Here is a 24,838-nt window from a genome sequence, read left to right as displayed (position 1 = left end):
GGAGACCATTTTGAAGCTAATGCAGCAATCCTGGCAGAGAGGAAGTGGCTTAGTCCAAGGTAGTAGCAGTCGAGCAGTGATAAAGGTTTTGAAGGTAAGAGGTGACAGGATTTCTTGATGGATTGGATATGGTGTGTGAAAGAAAGAGTAGGGTCATCGATGAATCCAAAGTCTTTGAACTGGACAACTGGAACCATGGAGTTACCATTTACAATAATAGAAAAGGCTAGAGTGGAACAAGTTTTAGGGGGAAAGATCAGTAGTTCAGTTTTAGACAGGGTATGTTGGAAATATCTATTAAACTTTCCAGTAGAGTTATGAAGAGCACAGGATTGATATGAGAGGCATTGTAGCCCTCTGGATCAGAAGATGACACCTTGACACAAACTTCTGGGTTCAAATCTGGCCTCTGAATCTTATGGCTATATTAGTTTTTTGGGTTTTTTTTTTTTTCTTTTTCTAAAGATTTATTTTTTATTTATTTCTCTTCCCTCTCCCCTCCCCCATTGCCTGCTCTATGTCTGTGTCTAATTAACTGTGTTCTTCTGTGTCCACTTGCATTCTTGTCAGAGGCACCAGAAATCTGTGTTTCTTTTTGTTGTGTCATCTTGCTGCATCAGCTCTCCGTGTGTGCAGCACCACTCCTGGGCAGGCTGCACCTTTTTTGCGTGGGGTGGCTCTCCTTGTGGGGTGCACTCCTTCCGTGTGGGGCTTCCCTTCGTGGGGGACACCCCTGCCTGGCAGGGCACTCCTTGTGCACATCAGCACTGCATGTGGGCCAGCTCACCACACGGGTCAGGAGAGCCTGGGTTTGAACCCTCCCTGGACCTCCCATGTGGTAGACGGACGCTCTATCCATTGAGTCAAATCTGTTCGCCTGTATTAGTTTTAAATCCTCCTTTGCCACTTTGTACTTCTAGTGAGAAGTACAATTATCTTTAAAATGATGGCAATAACAATATATACCTCAAAGGGTTGTTAATATTATTAGATGAATTGATATGCAAAAAGACTAAACTATATTAAGAACTAAATACTTTCAGCTACTATTATCATTCTCATCATTCTCATCATCACTGAAGTCTGGAATGTGGGAAAGGTGCATGAACTGAAAATTAAAATTTGAATGTTATCTATAAGCAGTTATCAACTTATAGATGATAGTTAAAGCTGTGGGACTGAACGCTGTCACCACAGACATTTATGGAGAGAGAGGTTTTTAAATAGGTATGCTTTGTACTGTAAAATATACTCTATAAATTGGTCCCAAGATTTTTTCCCTCAAAGCACCTATTTGGTCTATGAATTTATAAAAGACCCAGAGTGGATTCTCTGTGAAAACTTTTTGATTAGAAAATGTCACCTCAAAAGAATTTGTTAAAATATAAATACAAATAGTCTACAGAGAAGCAAAAAGAATAGCAGCTATGTACAGCAAGGGAAGCATAGTGAGATGGAGAGGGGATGATTTTTGTTTATTTTTTGTTTATTATTATTGTTAGAATCCTGAAAGTGCTGTAAGAATGAAGTGATGAGTGCACAAATATGTGCTTACACAAAATACCATTGATTGTACTTTTGGATGGGTCTATGCTTTATTAATATGTATCCAAAAAATTGACTTGCTAAAAAATTTCAGAGAACATATAGATGTGAAAAAAAAAGTAACATAAAAAGAGAATTGGTTAGAAATATTACAATTGTCCCAAAGAAAATTGTCCCAATTGTCTCTTGAAAAAAGTTCAAGAGTTCTATATATCAGAGAGCAGGGGCAGTGGATAGAGAGCAGTGGACTCACATGGAAGGAAATATGGTAGAACCCTCTCTGTTCTTCAGATATTCCTGTCTGCCACAGATGCATGCAGGGTACAACGCCGTAGTTACACTGTCTCCAACAGATGGGTCACTATGCAAATGAGCTTTGTGCTATCAGCAATTACAAGCGATTCTCTTATTGGTCACTGGCCAGATGCTTAAATTTGGGCAGTTGGGATGGGGTGAGGAATATATAAAACAGGAGCTTGGTTGTGCAGTCCAGACACAATCCTTAGCTATTTCTTTGGTTGTCATTCCTTGAGCGTTGACTTTTTCCTGAGCTCAAGAAATCTTTTCTTTATGCATTGCAACATAACTGACCAGGGTAAGCAGGTCATAGCTTGAATCATTTCTCTGGTCTTGGTAGATGGATTTGCAGTGGGCCTTTCATGCCTCACATCTGTTCTCACTTGCGGCCAGATACTAGAATTAACTGAGAGTTGGCCGAAGCTAAGGGTTTGGCCATTTACCATGGACCAAATTGAAACTGCCTGACTCCTATGAGGCTCCATTAAGCCTCCATAGTCTTATCGGAACTGTGTTCTAACAAGAATCATGTGGTGCTAGGATGCACCTGGCTCTTTGTGGAGTCCAGGATTTTCTGTAAGTGCTCTTATAAACTGGGTAAGAGAATTAACCCTACCATCCTTTCATAGAATTTCTATAGATGAAAATATCAAGGCACTGGTTTTTCTTCTCTTTGCCAACGTTTTACTAAGCAGTCATGTATGTTATTTCACTTGGATAATGCAGTGATTTTATCCCATATTCCAGAAGAAAAAAACTGAACACCTCTGTCATAGGGTCATATTATTTGAACCATCAATGGACAGCATTCCCCGTCAGATGGATTTTCCCACCTGCACATGTCTTTGGTGCTCTCATGTAGCTGCTGTAAAACAGTCTAACTTTTCACAAGTCCCTTGAGAATTTTTGTGTCTCTTCTGTTAGGATGTCAGTCTGTACTTTCCCAAGAGAAGTGCTAGGAAGAAAGAGGCTGCAGATTTCAGTTTTGGAGGTATTATTACTGTGGACTTTCCTTAGGAAGCAAAGTTGAACTCTTATTTACATACCCAAACACATGCAGACATACATACACATATGTCTGTGTTTTTGTGTATGTATAATTTCATTATGTTTCATTTGGTAAAATACACAACCCTTACCCTTAAGGATACAGTTTGATGAAGTTTGAACGGGTGAGTACTTGTGTTACCACCACTCGTAACAAGATACAGAACATTTCCATCTCTTCGGAAAGTTTCCTCTTGCCCTTTTGCAGGCGATAGCACCCCCTCCTATACATACACATACATTCAAAAGTAACCAGTTGTTTTTTCTTCCAGCACCGTAAATTATTTTTCTGGTTTTTTTTTTTAAGTTTCATATAAAGGAAATCATATAGATACATTCTTTGGGGCCCATTGTCTTTCATATTTTAGAGATTCATCCATGTTCTTTTTCACTTGCCATTACATTCCCCACCTCACCCCACCGAATTTAATAGCTTTGTCTGAAGAGCCTATGATTTGTTACTTCCTTTGCTAAAGGATACTTGGATTAAAGCTGCTAGGAGCATTCTTGTCACAAGTCTTTTTATGGATATAGGCACTTATATCTCCTGGATGTGTACCTATGAATGGACTTACCAGGCCATAGGGTCAGGCTTACGTTTTCAAAAAGTGATTTGGAATGCTGTTCAGAGTGAAGGAAGGCAAGTCAAATGATTAAAGTGAAGTAAAATGGTATGCTTAGGATTGGAGAAAGAGCTATTGGGGTTGCTAAGTCTGGAAAATATGACTAAGAGGTGATTTTCTAATTCTCTCGAAGTATATAAAGGGTAATTTTAAGGAAGAAAGGAACACGCTATCAATTTATACAAAGCCCAAGATGAGAGAAAATGGGATTAAATTTCAACAAAAGAGTGCTTAGGCAGAATATTATCATAATTAACATAGAAATAGGTTACTGTCCCCCGGGTGTCTTCCAACATCTAATTCTCTCTCCTTGGGTAAAAGCTAGATAGGTAGAGAAGCACACTTTTTTGCTATCTCATGAATTCTTCCTATTCTTGATGTGTGTTCTGGAAAATAAAAGTTTCTTGCTCATATGTCTTATGTCTAGGGGGACTGAATTTTTTATTGTCCAAGTCTGAATGCTCTTGTTCAGTACAAATGCTAAACTGGATGGTAGACCAGGACAAAGGCTTAAATGTGGATTATCTGGGGAAAACTGGGGAATATAGCCAGGGCATTTACCACTACCAGTTCTGGGGTAAACCAGTAATCCCTGGACATCTTTGACAGAAGGTATGCTAGTGAGGAGTTCTGCTTCCAGCAGAGCAGTGTAGCTCCTCTTAGGCTAACCCTCCTGCAGAAAACAACTACAATTTCTGGACAAAATATTAAGTACCACTAACTGAGAGCAATGGGAAGAGACCCAAAGAAGGCAGGTTTGGGAGAGCCTTAGAGAACAGGAATAGCTCAGGGTGAATTTTTCATTTTCATGGTTTTTAGCCTGAGAAACGGCTACAGTCTACACCATGCCAAGAGGCTAAAAATTCTGAAATTCTCTTCTGCTTCTATTTGGAACAGTGACTTATAATCTCTGTAGGATTTTGTGGGAGTGGAGACAAAGAACTCTTTTTTCTTTGTCCCAGTAGCCCTTGCAAACATAGATTTTACCCCTTTATTTTCTGTACCTGGTTACTGGCTACCTTGTGTTTCAATAATAAAAAAACCTTAACATTTATACCCCATGTCAGGTCCACCAGGTTGACTGTTTTCATTTGTGGCCCCATCGTGTACATGAGAAGACAACACCCTTTACTGGCGAATTCTTTGGCAAGCAAATTAGAAAAAGATGGCAACAACCACTGCATAGAATGACACCAGTGCTCCATATGGACATTGTTCACACAGTGGTCTATAGGGACACTTTTTAGACTTGTAAGGAGAAAACCCATTCAGCCTTCAGTCTGCCGTGACAGGGTCCCTTCTCAAATATTGCAGCTTCATGCCAGAACACCCAGCCTCTGTTTTCACTCCTGCTTGCCCATTGTGCAAAGCATGGTCCTCACAGAGTAAACGGCAGTCTTGGGCCAACCTGTTCTTTCAAGGGGCTGTCCTGTTTAATTCCTGCCTTTTGGGCTTCCTTACCTCCAACCTGCCATTCTTACACCATTGTGTTTCTTTCCTGCTGCTCACTGGAGTGAGATAGAGACTGTAACTCAACTCTCCCTGATGTTGAAAGTGGTCTTCAACAGCATAGAAATTTGAAAACACATACCAAAGCCTCCATGTTTTTAGTTGTTTCATAGTTAGTCACTGATTCTGACTCATTTTGGAAGACTGCTTAGTCTAAATTCCACCTCTGAAGAACACTTTTGTTTTATCTTAAAACTGTAGCTAGTTTTCCATATGCACATATCCTTGTTTGGACAATGTTGATATTGTATTGTCAAAATTTCAAAGATAGCCATTTTCACTTTGGTCATGGGAACCCATGGTAGAGGGTCACTTTGGTCAGTCTTCTGAGAATATAAAATTGAGCACTGTATTAGTTTTCTATTGCTGCTATAACAAATTGTCATAAACTTAGTGGCTTAAAACTACACAAATGTATTAGCTTACATTTTGGTAAGTCAGGAGTCAGGTGTGGGTCTCATCGGAGTAAAATCAAGGTGTCAGCAGATGGCATTCCTTTCTGGAGGCTTTGTTTCCCACTCATTTGGGTTGTCGGTAGAATTCAGTTCCTTGTGATTTGACTGTCAGGCTAAAGTCTCCTTTTTCTTCCTGGCTATCAGCTAAGAGCTGTTTCCAGTCTCTAGCAATTTATGTATTCCTTGATTCATGGCTCCCTTCATCTGTCTTCAAAACTAGCAACCGTGAGTTGAGTCCTTCTCAAGTTATATCTCATGCCCCTTTTGACATGTAATTCAACATATTCATAAGCTTTTGGAATTAGGACCTGGGCATTTGGGGGGGGCCATTATTCTACCTACAGCAAGCATTTGGACATTCTGCCCTCATTGCACTTAGATTAATTTATTTTGTAAGCATTTGATGGCCTCTTCGTTTGCAACAAAGAAGACAGTGATGATTAAGATATGTTTCTGCTTTCCATGTGCTAATAATAATTCCTACAATACACACCGAATTCATTATAAATGTCAATTTACTTAAAAATTGGTCAACTCCTTAAAAAAAGATGATAATGGCTTTCATTGCTGGATTTCAAGCTGCCAAAGCTAGATTCCCAGTGCCAAAGATTTGCTGAATCCATTAATTTCTAAATTATTTGTTAAGTGTTTACTTTATGCCAAGTGCTATTTCAGATGTTTGGTAAACATTAGTGAATGACATAAACAGAATCCATACCCTCGTGGAGCTTACATTCTACATTGCTGAATGATTAAATGAACCAACAAGTGAGAGAAACAGAGTAAATAAACTGGGGACTGATTATCAGAGATTCTGAATGTTAATGTGTTTGAATCTTATCTCATAGACCTTGAAGATTCAGGGAGAGTTCTTAAGCAGAAGTGAATTGTCAAGCCCTACTCTTTTAGAAACATCAGGTGGTAGATTAGAGGGTGTATTAGATGTGAAGAATGGCTTGCCATAGACTTAAACCAAGACATTGCCAGTTGGAATAAAGAGGGAAGGATGAGCGGAAGAGATATTTATTAGTCTGAAATGCGATGAAGTGAAAAAGATTAGGAAAATTGATCTGGTATATGGAAGGCTTCTAACCACAAAGGTTTAGAATCTGTTTGGTTCAGAATCTCTTGGAGTATAGGTGACAATTCCTTCTTTAATTTAGACACTTGTTTAATGAGAGATTATTTTCCTGTTAACAGATTAGAATGTGCACACTTAGACAAGCCTCAAAGTAAAATATTCTGGCATTTGGTTTCATGCTACTAACATAACAAAAAATGTACAGGGCATCTGTCAAACATATAGTATCCATCCACACATTCAAGCAGGGAATTTAGACAATTATTCTTTTTATTATGTGCAGAGCCATCAGAAATGAAAGCTTGACGTGGGGAATTTAGCTGCTGAAATGCAACCAAGAACACATCAGAGGTGACCTACATAAAGAAACTTAGTGCGGATGATTCTTCCTTTGGGGAATCTGCTTTTGTTCTTTCTTGTTCAACCGGGGAGATGGGAAACATCCTGCCTGTAAAAATGCTGCAAAAGAAACTAGGATGAAGAATTGTTTTAGAGGGCCCATTTGCATTGTGTCTGTGAGAATTTCCAATAGTTAGGCGTTAGAATTCATTCACATCTGCCTCTTTCCTTCATGACATGGCAGTGATGGCTCTTTTTAGAGAGCCTGGCCAGTGTCCTGCAGGTGTGAAACTGTTGATCCGAAAGTTCTCCTGCGGCAGGAAGGTTCTAGAGGCATGCTGCAAGTCCAGTGGAATCTGAAATGGCAGCCTGTCTCCTGACCCTTCCATAGACAGTTCGAAATCTTTCCTCCCTTAACATAGAACAGTTATTGTGAGCCACAGTCAAAAAGGAAGCATCCAATTGCTGAGGCAAATACATACTCACAGGCTGAGATTTATCAGTAAAATTCGCGCATAGAACTATAAGCAGGGACCAAAAATTCAAAGGCACAAAATGTTCGTATAATTGAGAGCTTGGGAGCTGCTTGAAATGAATGAGCTCAGCCAGCTGACTGGGAGTGGCAGACCCAAGAGTCAATCACCAATAGTGTTATATCCAAATTAATTTCATTGTACCATGTAAGATGGTAGGGTTTTACTATTTTCCGTATAAATGTATATATACTCTCACACATACACATATATTTTATTCAAATATGTACTGATTAAGAAATAAAACCTGTAGGAAAAAAAACCTAGCAATTCTTTTGAAAATGGTAAAGCTGTGTTAAATAATTTCAAATTCTAATGAGGTCAGAACGACTTTGTATACCTAAGACCTTGGGCAATGGGTTGTTAGAAAGCCAACATTGTAAACATTTGATCATAGAATACTGAAATTTTAGGGCTGTTAAGGGGTAGTCCAAACCCCTCATTCACAGAGGCATATGGAGTATCTGAGAAATTTCCAAGTTTATAGAGATAACTGCAAGACTGGACTAGAACCCAAGTAGTTTCTCTCTTCTGAAAGGTTCTAATTCAGTATTCTTAATTTATACATTTTCCAACTGATACTAATGTTCATAAGGGAATAGGATGAATGGAATTTCAGCAACTTAAGGTCTAAAATGAAGGGGAATTCAGAAATACCTCTGTATTTCCTTCCCTTGCTATTCTGCAATCTCTCTTCACTCTCTCTGCTGTTCTATTATGTCACTCTGGAAAGTTTTGTTCATATATTCTGCATATACAAGTTTCATTCCTCCTGAATATCAAAACTCTGGCCTCTTGCTTATCACATAAAGACATTACAATAACTGGAGAATTGATTTTTAGAAAATTGAGGATCCTGGAGGGAAAGTTCCATTGTTTTAAAATGAAATACTTAATATTTTATAAAAATTTTTTTCTATTGCCTGGTCTTAATGCTTTGAGGGAAAGAAACAGTCAAAATAGGCAAAACAAAAGGAATGAAAAGCAGACAATTTCCTAAAATTGAAAGGTGAGGTGACTTGAAGTTTAAGGTCAATTTTTTGTATTTTCTTTTTTTTGCCTATAGCTGGTTATGGTTGTTGCATTAATCATGAGGTTGTAATAACCATGACTTGTTAGGAAGTGATAAAAAAAAATGATTGCACTAAGAACATATTATCCATGATATTCTTTTATTGCAAACCCTCAACTTTCATTACTTGCTTAACAAATTTTTTAAAAAAGCATAGCTCCTGAATAAGTTGAGGATGATGGAAAAATGACATTACATGATATGACAAACTGAGGGAATTTTATGCCCCAATAAAATGTGCTGAAAGTCACTTTGTGGAAAGAGTTCTTGCTATTCTTCCCAGATCAAAAAGTTAAGGGATAAATAGATTATAAGCCACCCAAGCATAGGACCATGTCCTATTCAATTCTGTTTCCTCTTAGGATTTTTACATAGAACACTCTACAGATATTGAATTGTGATAGGACTGTAGTTCAGCTGTAGTAATTGGAAAGATTGTGTATCTACTATTTCTGCCAATTTTTCTATTGCCCTCAATTGTATGGACCAATTTTCTATAGACCATTTCAACAGGAAATCAGTTGATGTCTTTGGATAGGCTGAACAATACCAATCTTCAAGGATTGCTTTATAAAGGCAAAAAAAAAAGTATAGGACAGAGTACAGAGTGGGCTATGAAAATATTTTTTAAAAAGCAACACTTGAATTCCTTAAGTATCTCATTTGAATTTATACTGAGTCTTTAAGCCCAGTGTTACATTTACATTTCTCATTCAATATTTATTCTTTTCCAAAAATTTGAAAGGACAGAACAAGATATATTTACCTTTTACTCTGCCTTTCCTCAAAAGATGAGTGCAAAACAAATTGTGTATTCCAATTCATTGCTTAATTTATTCCTATTATCTTTAATGATTTTAATAAAAAAGTATGATGACTCTGAAACTTGTCACTGAGGAATGCATTCTGTGAAGAAGCAAGGCATTGACGGAAAAGTATATGGATGTTAGAGTAATGCATAAATGGATTTAAATGATGAATTTGCATCTATAAACTTTGAGAGCTAGGGAAACTTATGGAGCCTTTTTGAACCTCCATTATTCCATCTGAGCAAACAAGGTTTTTCTGAGGCTTAATTGAAAAAAGCAAGTGCAAGAAAAACTCTCCTATTGTCTGGCATGGATTATTCACTCAGTACATATGAATCCCTTTCCCCTGCATTAGCAGGCGGTAGTTACTTCCAGCAAATGATTGACATATGCATGGAAGGTTGCACTCTCTATGATCATCTAAATATTGATCCACATATCATTTTATAGTGAAACTATGTTCTAGCTCTTTTCTAAAAGTATTGCAACAGACAGCAGTTACAGCTCATTGTTTAAGATGAGTGTCAGTCACATTTTCTTCTTTCATTACTGCTCCAACTTACCCCATATTTCCAGCAAGCCATCCACCTTGAAGATCAAATTCTTAAAGACAACAGGCTTTTCCTGTGCACATTTTGTACAGTGCCTACTCTCACCTTTTTAATAGCAAATAATGTTGTCCTAGAGAGCAGCTGTGGCTCAAGCAGTTGAGTGCCTGCTTCCCGCGTGGGAGGTCCCAGGATCGGTGCCTGTTCCTCCTAAGAACAAACGAACGAGAAACAAACAACAAGTCAACAAACAGAAAACCAACTCAGAGGAGCCAATGTGGCTCAGTGGTTGACCGCCATCTTCCCACATACTGGGTCCCAGGTTTATTCCCCAGTCCTGGTACCTAAATAAATAAACAAACAAACCAATAAAAATTAAAATTATAAAAAAGAATGTCTCCAGACATCAGATGGTTCCTAGAGAAGCAGAACCAATGGGATAAAGATGTAAATACATTACATATTATATATCAACATACTATGTATACTATATAGAGTAAATAATGTATTATAATGTATATTAATATAAATCACAAACATATGTATTAATGATATACACATTATGTGTATGCATTACATATATATTCCTATGAGCTTCTCCTTCCTCATCTCAGTGTTGCTCAGTTATTCCAAACTCTTTCCTGCTCAACTTTCTCTGTGTCTGCCTGGAATACTCTTTCTTCTCTGCTTGACCAAGCTTGCCCCATCTTATCCTTCACATCTCAGCTCCAATGGTTACCTTCTCAGGGCGGCTTTCACTGACTCCCCAATCTCAAATAGCATTCTGTCTTTCCCTCTCACACCATCACTGACTCCCCAGGTCCTGCTAGCACTCAGTCTCTCATTCTCAGACCTCCAAAGTTTAATTCTCTCCCTTAAATTTACCCCCATCTGTTATTGTACATGTTTGTTTATTGTGCATCTTCATGCAACTTAGGAAGGAAGTTCCATAAAAACAGAAATACTGCTCTTCTTGTTCACTGCTAAATCAGCTAAAAGAGTACCTGCCATATGTAGGTGCTCAATAAATGTTGAATGAATTAAAGAAAAAAAATTAATAGTCTAGAGGTTTCTGTAGAGTTCTATCAGCTAGGGCCCAGTCAGGAATTCAGAGTCCATGCTAAGTATTGAAAAGGAAAGGAAGTTGGTGCAAGGAATTGGTTTCACAGATGGTGACAGGTATGAGAATTCAAAAGCAGCACTGTGAGACAAGTGAGGGTTGACTTTTCTACAGCAGAAGCCACCATCACTCTTAGGCTGGAGGGCAAATGGAAGAAGTCCTGCTGCTGGAACCCCATTCAGATTCAAGTTGAAACTACAGAGAAATTTCTTTCTGATGGAGAAGAAAGGGGGCTAACCCATTTTACCCTTCTCCTTGCTCTCCATTCTCCAGCCAGATGGCACCTTAGGTGAAAGCCTGCCGACTTGGATACCTGGGAAACAGATTGAGCAGCGAGTCAACCCCTTTGATGGAAGACGAGGAGGGCACAGAATGGACTTGAGGGAGGATTGACCACGGGCTGCCTTCACTGGAACCTTAACTGAATGAGAAAAATTTCATGATCTTCTGGGGCATTTGTACTTCATAAGTTCCAGCTCAACTTGTATTTGGGAGATCAGGATCACTCAAGAGTGTCTAAGAAAGTCTAGAACCAAAGGGGAAATAATGTATTTAACGTGCTATTTTTCTGGATGAGCAAGTGAACTCATTGTTTTGAATGTAGAGCTAATTCATCTGAAAAGGTGTCTGGAGGTTAAGAAAAAACATGTTGTTTATTTCATTGTAAGATTCAACTAATGTATTTTTTATCCCTTGTTTCCTGGCCCGCATCTAATTGTTAAGTATGCTGATCTCTAGAAAGTGGAAATCACCAAACAGGGATCATGGTTAAGCACACGTTGCAGTTATTCCACCCTACTTGAACTTGGGAATTTTGTTTTCCTTTTCCTTCAAGTTGCAAAGGAAAACATCAGTTATTGAAGGGGACCACGTTGACTGATCCTGTCCGCGCTACATTCTTGAAGCCACTGCCCAATCCCTAGATCCTGAGGCAGAAGCAAACCACTCTGTGGCCCCTGAGCTGCTTCTGGCAGGTTCACAAGTGCTCTCCTCTTCCTGCCTTTACTCTACCACTCTCAGCCTATCCCTGAACTTCTCCTACTGCTTCCTTTAGATGCCAAAGGAAAGAGAGAGCACAGTGCCTTATCGTCTCTTCATGCCACATCTGCAGAAGTGACCTCGTTCCCTCTCAAATATCAAGCCTGAAGGAAAACACAAGGCGGAAAACATCCTGGAGAGCAGCTCTCCTGAGGGAAGGTACACTTCCACAAAATGAAAATAAATGAGTCGATATTTTGGTCGCCTGTGATGTTATGCAGAGCAGACACAGATTCTCCTTAGGATTTCGATCCCGCTAGGCCCATTAAGTAAGGGAGGCAGGCAGTTAAAGGAGATGCTGTTAAAAAAGAGGGCATTAATGCACTTTTAAAAGTAAACAATCGGAAAGATAAATCATGGGAGAAATGTAGTACAAAAGAGTGAATGAAATATTTATACCTCCCATTGAAGCTTAGCGACTGGCCGGGAGGGAGATGTCCTAGAGAGACGGGTTTCCCCCTTGTTCTGAATCTCTTTCTCCTATTGCTCTGACACATCTGTGGGCTTCACGTCATCCTGAAGTTGATTAGATCAGAAGGCAGTGGCTTGCCTGCCCAGCAGGACCAATGACAAACATAAAGTGTGTGTGTGTTCTAGGCATGGAGCCTGGGTATTGGCGTGGGTTTCCGGTGTTTTGCGGGCCTCAGAGTAGTTTTCTAAATTTTACTGCTGCAGTATCTGTATGTCATTTGTATCCCAAATGGTGGTCTTGAAGTGTGGTGCGTAAAATCTGCCGATTGGGTTTGAAAAGAGCTGTCAGATTTATGGAGCTTGGCTATCATCGCATTCACACAAATGCTCAGCTGAAAGCAGACATAGGACCTTCGTACCTTTGTTTTGTTTCTTTAAATAAAACAAAATATTTGACTTTAATTTGAAGGGAATAAATGGTTACCTTCTGAGCCATTCTTTTGATTTGCTGTTGGAATGATTTAGTGTTTCCAAAAAAGATGTTTAGGTAAGCCCAAAGACCAGTTCTTTTCTCTCTGAGGGTCAGAGATGTTTATAGAAACTGCTAAAAATAAGAGATATTAGGCTAAGTGCTTTCCAACCATTATTTCATTTACTCCTCACAGAAATCCAAGGAGGAAGGTATGGAGTTGAGCCTCCATTTTAGAGAAGTGGAATCTTCCCTGAGACTCACAGTGCAGGTTCTGATCCCAGGTTTGTCTGGAACCAGACAAAAAACATAGATAGGTTACCCTTTTAGAAGAGCATTATTCTTCCTTTTGGTCTCTGTGACTCCGGGCATGGCCCAGGATGGTTGTTGGGTCTCTTCCCTGGAGAACCGTGAGTGGTTCTTCATCACCAGCAACAGCCATGCTTCCATTTGCCTTCCTCAAGATTCATTCCCAGCTTGGCTCCTTGAAAGTTTTAGCTCGTCAAAGGTACCTGGTCTCTAAGTACAGAATCGAAAGGTAATGTCATTTTAACTATGTGAGCAGAAATGGTCAGCTGAATTATCAAGGCATACTGTTTGAGATTTGCCAATGACTTACATTTCTTCTGCTCAAGACCCCGCATTCTCCACGTGAGGAGGCTGATCTTCAGGGAGGTGGAGGGATTTCCAGAAGGTCACAGAAGTAGGGAAGGGGGAGTTTGGTATCTAAGTGATACTTTTCTTGTGTTGGGGAAAGAATCAGACAATTATGAAAATGTCGGAATGTCTGAATATGGCTGCTGAATTAGCTTCACTTTGGAAAAATTGGCTATTAAAATTGTTTCCTACCTAGCTAAAAGTTGTTTTAGATCAGTGTATGCCTAAAGCACTTTAAAAATTGGCGCTATTTCTGTGTTTGGAAATAATTAAAGTGGGGCTTGGGAAAAGCAATGAGTATATTCTAGGGACTGGATTCTAAAGGAAGAGTCTGACTACAAAATATCATGCAAACTAAATTCAGTCTTCGATGGACGCCATTCTCTAGAGATTAAGTTTGGAGAACTGAATGGAGAGAGAGTGTGTGGAACATTTCCTCCAATTTGTAATATTGGATCAAGCCTGTTTTAAACTGTGCTAATTTATTCTTCATTGAACCATGGAGATTAATTAATCCTTTGTTTTGCTGGATTAATGAGTAATCAATATGCCAAAAGGGATAAAAAAAAGAAAAAAAAACGAGAGAGAGAGAGAGAATGCTTTCTACTCAAGGAACAAAGCGTTCAGATATCCAAGTCATTTTATTTTTAACTTTTACAAACATACCACAGCCAGGACAAAATGTGTGGCATTCAAGATTTGAGATCTAAGAAACAACAACAGCAACAAAAACAACAAGAAAACATGAAAACATCTTGTGTTTGTGTGTTTCAGGTGGATATAGGCTAGTGGGACACATGGACAAAAATAACCATACAACATGGTTGTGCTTTGGTGGCCTCTGCTTTTCTCTCCAAATTTGTTAATTTGTAGAATTCTTTGACATCCTAATAGGATGAGAAGATTACACCTCCTGAAAGGATTCTCTACCCCTAAAACCAATTTTCATCATCCTCTCTCCATACTAAACCATTCCCTCTCCCCAATTTACCTTTCTTATTTTCTTCATACTTTCTGAAATTGTTCAGTTGATTTATTTATTTACCTGTTTGTTGCCCATCCCTCGCACCAAATATGAGTGGAATTTTGTTGGTTTTGTTCATCGTTTTATTTGCTGCGTCTTCCAGGGAGTCTTGAACATAGCTGACAGGCAATTAATATTTTGTTCATTGAATAAATAAGTTTACAATGGAATGAAATGAAACAACTTCTCTGAGTGATGAGAGGGTAGGATGGGAAGAACTTGAAGTACTTAGTGACTTACTGATGGACTAGAGTAGACTTACTGTTATTCTACTATAGAGTTATTGTGATTCTAGCAATGGAGGAACTTTTTTCTTGATGTGGAGGCAGTGGCCACCAGATGTTCTGAGGGGAGAGAGAGGGCAAAACAGGTATAACATGGGGGCAATTTCAAGACATTGGATTTGCCCTGAATGATAGATACAGCCGTTGTATGTTTTGTCATAACTTACAAAATTGCATGGGACAGAGTATAAACTACAAGGTAAACTATAATCCACACTTAGTGGCAATGCTCCAATATGTGTTCATCAATCATAACAAATGTACCACAAAAATGAAAGATGTTGTCAATGTGGGAAAGTATGGGAGGGGAAGGGAGTGGGGCATATGGGAATTGCCTATATATATATTTTTAAAGATTTATTTATTTTTATTTTTATTTCTCTCTCCTTCCCTGCCCCGCCCCTCCCCCCCACTTTGTTTGCTTTCTGTGTCCATTTGCTGTGTGTTCTTCTGTGTCTGCTTGTATTCTTGTCAGCAGCACTGGGAATCTGTCTCTCTTTTTGTTGCATCATCTTGCTGCTGTCCGTGTGTCCGTGTGTGCCGTACCACTCCTGGGCAGGCTGCACTTTTTTCCCACTGGGCGGCTCTCCTTCCGGGGCACACTTCTTGCATGTGGGGCTCCCCTACACAGAGAACACCCATGCATGGCACAGCACTCCTTGGGCACATCAGCACTGCACATGGGCCAGCTCATCACATAGGTCAGGAGGCCCTGGGTTTGAACCCTAGACCTCCCATGTGGTAGGCAGATGCTCTATCCGTTGAGCCAAATCTGCTTCCCTCGCCTATATTTTTTATATAACTTTTATGTAATCTAAAGTATTTTAAAAATTAAAAAAAAAACACACGCAAAACCTGAAGTGCAGTATACTGAGAATGTCATAGCACCACAGCAACCTGTACTTGGTCTCTAGAGTACTGTGACCCTTCTGTGGTTCCCTGAATCAGCAGCTCACTGCAGTCCTTACAGTAAAAGTTCCATAGAGGCCCTGGGCCTCTTTGGGCCTGTCTAGACTAAGTATATTTATTCATAGTCTAGGGTTGAGCCAGTGTGTTTCCAACAAGGGTGAGTTGGGTGGAGGGCATATTTAGAAGAGATGCTTCTCTTAACTTTCTGACACTTACGCAGCATGTCTTGCCACTAGATTACTTCTAATCTGGCAGATTAATAAGAGACAACAGGTCATACCCTGTGGAATGGTGCATTTTTAGTTTGGTAGGAATCCATCTGTAATCAGAAGCTCTGGGATATACTCTTATACCCTACAATGACTTTTTAAACATTTGAATGTTATTAATATTTAGGTTTCCAACCTGAATGGTAGGAATGCTAATGTCTGTTAATTTATTTCGTTTGTCAATTTCAGCAAGGACTTGTATTATGAAACACAAAAATGGAACAGAAAAGTGGCATATAGGGGTGTCTGAAATTTTTTGACATGTGTAATCTATTTCCAGTGTAAAATATGTTTAATTAAGATATGTAATCCATTGACCCCAGTGCTGGGAAGTGATCCTTACATCAGACAAGCATATCTATTTATGAATAATCATGATATTAATCTTACTCTTCATTTGCCTTTTCTTTAGACCTTTCTGCTTTAGAATGGGAAGTTAAAAGCATACCTTTTAAGACTTTTTAAAAAATTACTTGATATTTTATTTGACAGAGTCACTGTAGATAGAGTCCTTTGGTATCAGGCAACAGAAACTGGCTCTGGTTACCAGCAATGCAAGCAATTTATTGAAATATTGTGTGGATTGGAAAATCAAAGACCCCTCAGAGAAGAGCTGGATTCAGGAGTGCAATCAAGGGAATGGAAGCTAATGACCATCTTCAGGACACTGATGAAATGGCAAATATTTTCCAACCTGAGATCACTCTACTCAAGTCTTACATTCTCAGGACATGAATCTGATTGGAGCCAATGGACCAGGTACCTACTACTTGTATGGCTGGGAGACAGTCTTATCATTAAATGCCAGAAATAGAAAGTGACTCTTCCAAACAGCAAACCAGTCCACTACAGTAACTGAGCTAATCTCATAAATGTTTCATATTCTGTTTTCAAGAGCATGGGAAACACTCGTCATACTAATCATGTCACCTTGAGCAATGATAAAGGAATAAACTTCGATCAAATCTTAGTGTTGATTAAAGGACAATACAGCCAGTGCTTTAGAAAGAAATATTAATTGATGGTGACAAGGTAGGAAAGTGGAAGGAAATTAATATTTGGAGGTAGCCAAGTACTATGCTAATTGCGTTCCACCAGCCTCTCATCTGATAAACGTGATGATTGTTAAGAAGAAGGCATTCTTAAACTCATTGTATTGATAGGGAAACTGAGGATCAAAGAGATTAAGGAAGCTTTTTTCAAGACTACATACATAGTGACATACAAATATAATGATGAGCTACAAGTGTGGGATATTGTCGATACAATTTCAAAGGAAAGCACATGTAATGGTTAGTTTGCTTTGCTGATATGGTGTTGCAGTTGTCACAGGTAATTACTACATGCTCCTCTCTGTCAGACCATCTCGTTATCTTGAGCCTTAATAAACTATAAACGTCACTTTTTTCTGCAGTTTGTTAGTATTATGAATACTATTATCAGATGGTATTCTCTTTTCTTGCTAAAAATTGCAGGTGTCCGTTTTTATTTGAACCTGGTCACATCATTTCTAAGCCATTTGTCTTAGGTCAGGTTTCCTAGAAGCAGATCCTGAGACAAGGATTGGGGTGCATGTGGCTTATTGCAGGAGTGCTTTTCAGGAAGCAGATATCTTCAGCGAAGTGAGGGAAGCAGTTTAGGGAAGGGAAAAGGGTCAAGAAAGGAGGTGATGTCAAATAAAACCTAACCTTATTCTGGTCCTCAGTGGACCGTGGAGCCTAAGTTAAATGGTAAGCTATCTTTCCCTTGAGGTTGGGGCCTGGGCAAGGTATTGGCCGAGGGCTGTTATCCAGAGGAGGGGCAATTGTGAGCCTTTAGCCATGATACTCACAGGCACTGGGAGATGGGTACGCCAGCCTCATAAAGGGGAATTGAGTTGGTCATGTGCAAACTCTCATCTCACTTAACATCCAGATACATCCCTGTGGTTGAAAGGAGAGAAGGTCTTTGCTTCCTTGGCCCTCTGTCTTTCAAGAAGTGTTTGTACTATTCAGCAAACCTCCTTTCTAAGAGGAAAAGAAAACCCACCTACTGGTAAGGCTGCTAAGTCTTGGCTTTGGGACATGTTTGTGTTTTATACCTAAGACAATGCTTAGCCATTAGCTGGGCATGGATCACTGTAATGATATAGTGGACTTCTCCTAGGGGACGGTAAAGTAGCATCAGTCCCGGGTAGCTATGATTCATGGTGGTAGTAGGTGCACCCGTGTTCTAATGCTGAAATCTTGTAAGGGAAAAATTGTACGTTTTTATTTCTTTTTCTTAGATTGCAGATCTAGCCTAAAATGTTCAGATCTTAGTTTTATGGTTTCGGTAGATAGCTTTTGTTTATGTTCCTATTTCCCTTGCTCTTATCTGCCGCTCTTGAATTGAGTTTTGTGAACTGATGCCCTTTTGTGGTTTAACAATGTCAAGTTATTTAGTGCTATTTGAGTGTTCTAACACTTTGACAAGCCTAAGCATGGGGATTTTTAAGGTGACATACAACGGTATTTAATACCTTCTTTTCCTACCTTGCATCCAAATCATGGCCAGTTTGCAAACTTTTTTTTTTCATTTTTTTCTTTCCCAGTTAAATCAATGCTGCTTCCCTAGACCACTGTCTTGGTCTAGATCCTTATCACGTCTTCCCTGGGATTTTGTAATAGGTTGCTATGTACTTGTCAAAAGGATAATGGCTATTTGGAGTGAAATAAAAGGATACAAGTCCCGTAAATGTGAGTAAAAAATGGAAGATATCACCTGCATGGAGATGGCTGCCCAAAGCTGGAAATTCAGAAACATTTGCCCCAAAGGAGGAACAAATATTCCTTGCCTTCACAGAGGGACCCTGCTGCGATGATAGGAGGTGATAGATGAGTGAACCCATTGCTTCTTGGAGAATTAACCTTGGCCTTTGCAGGGATATACCCTCTGGCTTCTCCAGAATATCCGGAAGTTCTGGCTCTCTGCCCAGTTACCTACGATATGCAAGAAATAGAAGTGGCCCAGCATACATCGGAGTGCCAATGCTGAGTTAATTTTCAGTAGTATCTCAGGGGCACGCAGCCTCTTAGCGCCTGAGTTTGGGGCACCTGCACACTATTCCTGTATATCTTAACAAATTGCGTTCCCTGTAGAACCCTATCCATTCCCAGATTTTCTCTTTACTGCCACTAGAGTCCTCTTTATTAAACCCAGTTCCTATAATTTTTCCTACCTTTAGAAATTTTTCTTGTCCTCGCTTTACATAAATTTGAACAATTAATTACATTTTAAATGGATAATATAAACCTAAATCAAATTATTTCATTTACTTACTTATGCTCCAGTTGTTCTTCAGCGATGTAATTTGTCGTGAATCATAAGTGTACGTCTCTCTGTATAATCTAGCTCTCTTGTCCTCATCTTGTGCCAATTTGCACTTTTTCCTTAATTCATTTTTATTGGGGTAAAATACACATAACATAAAATTTACCGTTTTAATCATTTTTAAGTATACCATTCAGTGGCATTAAGCACATTTACAATAATGTGTAAACATCACCACTATCTAGTTCCAGAACCTTTCATCAAAACAAACAAATACTCTTGGTAGCATTAAGCAATAACTACCCATTTTCCCCCTCCCTGCCCCTGGTAACCTCTATTCTACTATCTATCTCTATGCATCAGCCTATTTTAGGTACCAAATATAAGTGGAATCAGGAAATATTTGTCCTTTGGTCTCTGACTTATTTCATTTAGCATAATGTTTTCAAGATTTGATTTATTATGTTATAGTATGTATCAGGATTTTACCACTTTATAGCTGAATAATATTCCATTGTATGGCTATACCACATTTTGTTTACCCATTTCTTTTTTTATGGACACTTTGGACTCTTCTGCCTTTGGCTATTGTGGATAATGCTTTTAAGAACATTGGCATACAAGTATGTGTTTGAGTCCCTACTTTCACTTTTGTATATATACTTAGGAGTGCAGTTGTCAGGTCATATGGTGAAGCTAAGTTCTGCATTTTGAGGAAACTCCAAACTGTTTTTCATAGTGGCTGTCCCATTTAACATTCCCACCAGTAATGTACTAGGGTTTCCATATATCCACATCCTCATCAACATTGTAATTTTCCATATGGATGTGAGTGTGTGTGGATAGTAGTCATTCTAGTGGTATCATAATTGTGGTTTATCCCTAATGACTAATGATATTGAGAATCTTTACATGTAGCCATTGGCCATTTGTATCTTTTCCTTAAAGAAATGTCTCTTTGAATTCTTTGCCTCATTTGTTAATTGAGATATTTGGTTGATTGTTGTTGAGTTGTAGGAGTTTGCTGTATATTCAGAATATTTAAACCTTATCAGATCTATAATTTATAAATCTTTTCTCCCATTATCTGAGTCTCTTTTTGTTCCCTTAATAGGGTCATTAGTTGTACAAGTTTTTAATTTTGATGTAGTCCAATTAATCTATTTTTCTTTGGTTGCCTGTGCTTTTGATATTATGTTTAAGAAAGTATTGCTAAGTACAAAGTTATGAAGATTTTTCCTTCTCTTTTCTTCTGAGTTTTATATAGCTCTTAAATGTATGCATTTGGTTCAGTTTGTGTTACTTTTTGTATATGATATATGGCATGTATCCGACTTCATTCTTCTGTATATGGATATACATTTTTCCCAGCAACATTTTTTGAAAAGACTCTTTTTTACCTGGTGAATGGTTTTGGCACTCTTGTTGAAAATCAATTTGTTATATATGTGAGGGAATATTTCTGGGTGCCCTATTCTATTTCACTGGTCTTTATTTCTATACTCATGTCAGTTCCACATTGTTTTGATTACTGTACCATTGTAGGAAGTTTTGTACTTGGGATGTCTGAGTTCTCCCATTTTGTTCTTCATTTGCAAGATTGCCTAGACAGGGTGCCTTGAAATTCCATGAATGCTACAATGGGATTTTCAATTTCTGCTACAAACATCTTTGGGATTTCTATAGGAATCATATTTAAGTCTGTAGCTTGCTTTGGGTATTGTTGACATCTTAACAATATTAAGTCAGCCAATCCATGAACATGGGATGTATTTTTATTTATTTGGCTTTTTAATTTATTTCAGCAATGTTTTGTAGTTTTCAGTGCACTAGTCTTTAATCACCTTGGTTAAATTAATTTTATTCTTTTTGGTGTTTGTTATAAATGGAATTGTGTTTTTCATTTCCTTTCTGGATTGTTGATAGCTAGTGTAGTGTTACAACTGATTTTTGCATGTTGATTTTGTATCCTGAAACTTTTGTATGCTGAATTCATTTTATTTGAACAATTTTTTGGGAGAGTGTGGATTCTTTAGCATTTTCTACATGTATTATCACAACATCTGTAAAAGAGATAATTTTCCTTCTTCCTTTCCAATTTGGATTTTTAAAAACTTCTTTTTCTTGCCTAATTGCACTGATTAGAACTTATCATATCATATTGAATAGAAGTGGTAAAATGGGCATTCTTTTTGTGTTCCTGATCTTAAAGGGAAAAGTTTCAATCTTTTTCCACTGAGTATGCTGTTTAGCTGTAAGTTTTAAAATATATGGCCTTTATCATGTTGAAGAAGTTCCCTTGTATTCCTAGATTATTGAAGTTTTTCTTTTTATATCATGCAAAGATTTTAGATTTTGTCACATGCATTTTCTGCATCAGTTGAGATGATTATGTGGTTTTTATCTTTCATTGTATTAATGGGCTGTGTTACATTGCTCGACTTTGCATCTTAAGCCACCCTTGCATTCCAAGAATAAATACCACTTGGTCATGGTGTATAATCCTTTTAAATTTGCTGCCAAATTTGTTTGGCAGTATTATGTTGAAGATTTTTGCATCTTTGTTTATAAGGGGTATTGGTCTGCAATTTTCTTTTATTATAGTGTCTTTGTCTGGCTTAGACATAGGTATAATGCTGGTCTCCTTGAATGAATTAAATATTGTTTCTGTGTCTTCAACTTTTTGAAGAGTTGAGAAAGATTGGTGTTAATTCTTCATTAAAAGTTTGGTAGAATTCACCAGTAGATCCATTTGGTTCTGAGTTTCTTTTTGAGGATGAGTTTTGATTACTGATTCAATTCCTTCTTGGTCTGTTAGGATATTCTATTAATTCTTGAGTCAGTGTAGATAATTTGTGTGTTTATAGGAATTTGCCCATTTATATAGTATATCTAAATTTTGGGCATTAAATTTGTTATAGTATTATTTTAGAGTCTTTTAGTTTTCATAAAATTAGTAGTAATATCCCCATTTTTCTTTCTTTTTCTTTCTTTTTTTCCTTCATCAATCTAAACAAAATTTTTCCCATTTTATTCATCTTCTCAAAGATCCGCTTTTTGTTCCATTTATTTTATCTATTGTTTTTCTATCCTCTATTGCATTTAGCTATGTTCTAATCTCTATTATTTCCTATGATTTGCTGACTTTGCATTTAGTTTACTCTTCTTTTTCTAATTGTTTAAGATGTACAGTTAAGTTATTAATTTGAGAACTTCCATTTTTCTTAAAGTAGGCATTTACAACTACAATGTTCCCTCACTATTATTTTTACTGCATCCCATAAGTTTTGGTGTATTGTGCTTTTGTTTGTCTCAAGGTGTTTTCTACTATTCCTTGTGAGGTTTTCTTTGACCCACTGGTTGTTTTAGGAATGTATTGTTTCTGTTTCCTCATATTTGTGATTTTTTAAGTTTTTCTTTTGATATTGATTTCTAGTTGTATTCCTTTGTGATTGGAAAAGATACTTTTTGATTTCAGTCTTACAAAATTTATTAAGACTTGTTTTGTTGCCTAACATATGATCTATCTAGGAGTATCTACCATGTGTATTTGAGAATGTGTATTCTGCCGTTGTTGGGTGGGTTGTTTTATATAGGTCTGGTAGTTCTAATTGATTTATAGTGTTGTTCAAGTCCTCTGTTTCCTTACTGATTGATGGTTTTCCCTTAAGGAGAGCTGGAGATGTCTATTTGTGGCTTTTAAAAATAATTTTTTACAAAGTGTGCATTCCTTGTTCAGTGTGGTCACTGAAGTTCTTGTTCTGGTATCTCTGTGATGATCTATGACTTCAGGGGAAAAAAAGGTTTCATTAAAGGTCTGGCACAAAAAGAAAAAAAATCAGTCTACCAATATTTGGTTATATTATACCAATGTGTGGTTTGAACAATTTTCAGGTGTAGATGTCATACAACCAATCAAGTCAGTGGCCCACAGAAACAAATCATATTCCTGTATTTCATTAAAGTCAAGAAGCACTGATTGTGAGACACATCATTTTATGTTCCACTAGGAAAGAAAACACAATTATTCCTATTAAACTATAATGTAGTCCTTTTATATCATCTACTGTATGATACAACCTGCTTTCTGAGGTTTTGAAAGGAAAAAAATTGTGTGTGTGAAATGTGGAAATTTATAAATATTGATAGCCAATTGACAGTAGGAAGAAGATAACATTTAGAATTATACATGTTTTAGGTCATTATCCATTTAATTCTTTGAAACTAATTCTATATTCAGTTACATGCAATGATTATTACTTATTTTAAAAATAATTTAGTCTGGTTGCAAGATTGTTCTGACTATCCTCAACTGTGACCTGGTCAATTCCAGATGCTGGACTCCAGGACTGATTATCTGCACCTGCATGTAATGATCAGGCACCCTGCTCTTTAGGGAAGTCAGTTTTTTTGCATTTCGTTTCTCATATCACCATTGGTCACTCTGTGGTTGAAAGCCTCTGAAAGCATCTAGTCTACAACCCTTTCTTTAATATCACATGATGGTGTCCAGGTCAGAGCAGTGGGTTAAAACAATGGCTGTAGCAGGAGCCAATCAATATCCCCTTCATCTCAAGGCTACTGAACATCCAGGAGCTTTGATTTAAAACATTTGGGAGAATTGGATGAGGGTTGGCCTGGCCATCAAACCATCAAACCAAGAATTACAGTTGAGTATTTAGCACCATGGTCTAACCAGATAGCTATGGCCTTGTTTAGGACAGGGGAACCTAGGTTTGGAGGACAGAAATTTATGGAAGATATAAAGCCAAAGAGTAACTTGTCGAGGACCCAGTTCTCATCCTTGCACACAGAGGTCCATAAATGTGCAGAGGAAGTAGCTAATATGATTGTTTCTGGAAGTGCCGTTATAAGGAATGTGAACCCCAGATCTGTGATCAACCTGTTAAGGAATGTTTTCTCAGAAACATTTTCTTCATCAAGGAAACCCTAAAGTACCCAATGTTTCTGCTCATGAAATCTCCCTTTTTACTGGAAAACTAGACGTTGTCTACCAGATCATATTGCAATAGAAGCTGTGCTGCTTTTCATTCCACTGACTAAAATCTATTGTGCAGAACATTCTAAGAGATTAGGAACTGGTATGTATAACTTCATTTTTAATGAAGGAATTTAAAGCTTAGTGTGGTAAATACCCAATATGCTGCTTTTTTCTGGGAAGCTTGATTTTTATCAAGAGTAAATATATGGGACTTGTGAGAAGATGGCATCAAAGTAAGTAGGCAGAGCTCAACTTTCTTACAAATACAATGGAGAAAGGGCAAAAAGCTATCCAAAGGAGCTATTTTGCAGATCTGCAGGAGGGAAAATGGCAGAGAGAGAAAGAGGCCAAATGAAATCTGTGAGTCACTTGCCCCATCGCTGGGAACAGCACATATAGCCCACCCTCGAGGCAATTAGCCTTGGTAAAACTCTTAGCACACTGCATCCAACTGAGTGGGAATGAATGTTCTCCACCATGGAAGGAAGAGAGACCTGGTGGAGGAT

At 38.0% G+C, this 24,838-nt stretch overlaps 1 pseudogene; it reads left to right on the top strand.

Moving 5' to 3' along the window:
* Window positions 1-24,284, top strand: part of LOC101432056 (ribulose-phosphate 3-epimerase-like) — a 115,193-nt pseudogene extending 90,909 nt beyond the window's left edge.
* Window positions 24,285-24,838: the final 554 nt, after the last annotated feature.

This window comes from Dasypus novemcinctus, chromosome 31, assembly GCF_030445035.2.
Source record: "Dasypus novemcinctus isolate mDasNov1 chromosome 31, mDasNov1.1.hap2, whole genome shotgun sequence".
NCBI lineage: Eukaryota > Metazoa > Chordata > Mammalia > Cingulata > Dasypodidae > Dasypus > Dasypus novemcinctus.
The sequence above is the reverse complement of the archived record's forward strand: the minus strand, read 5'-3'. Positions and strand labels throughout refer to the sequence as shown.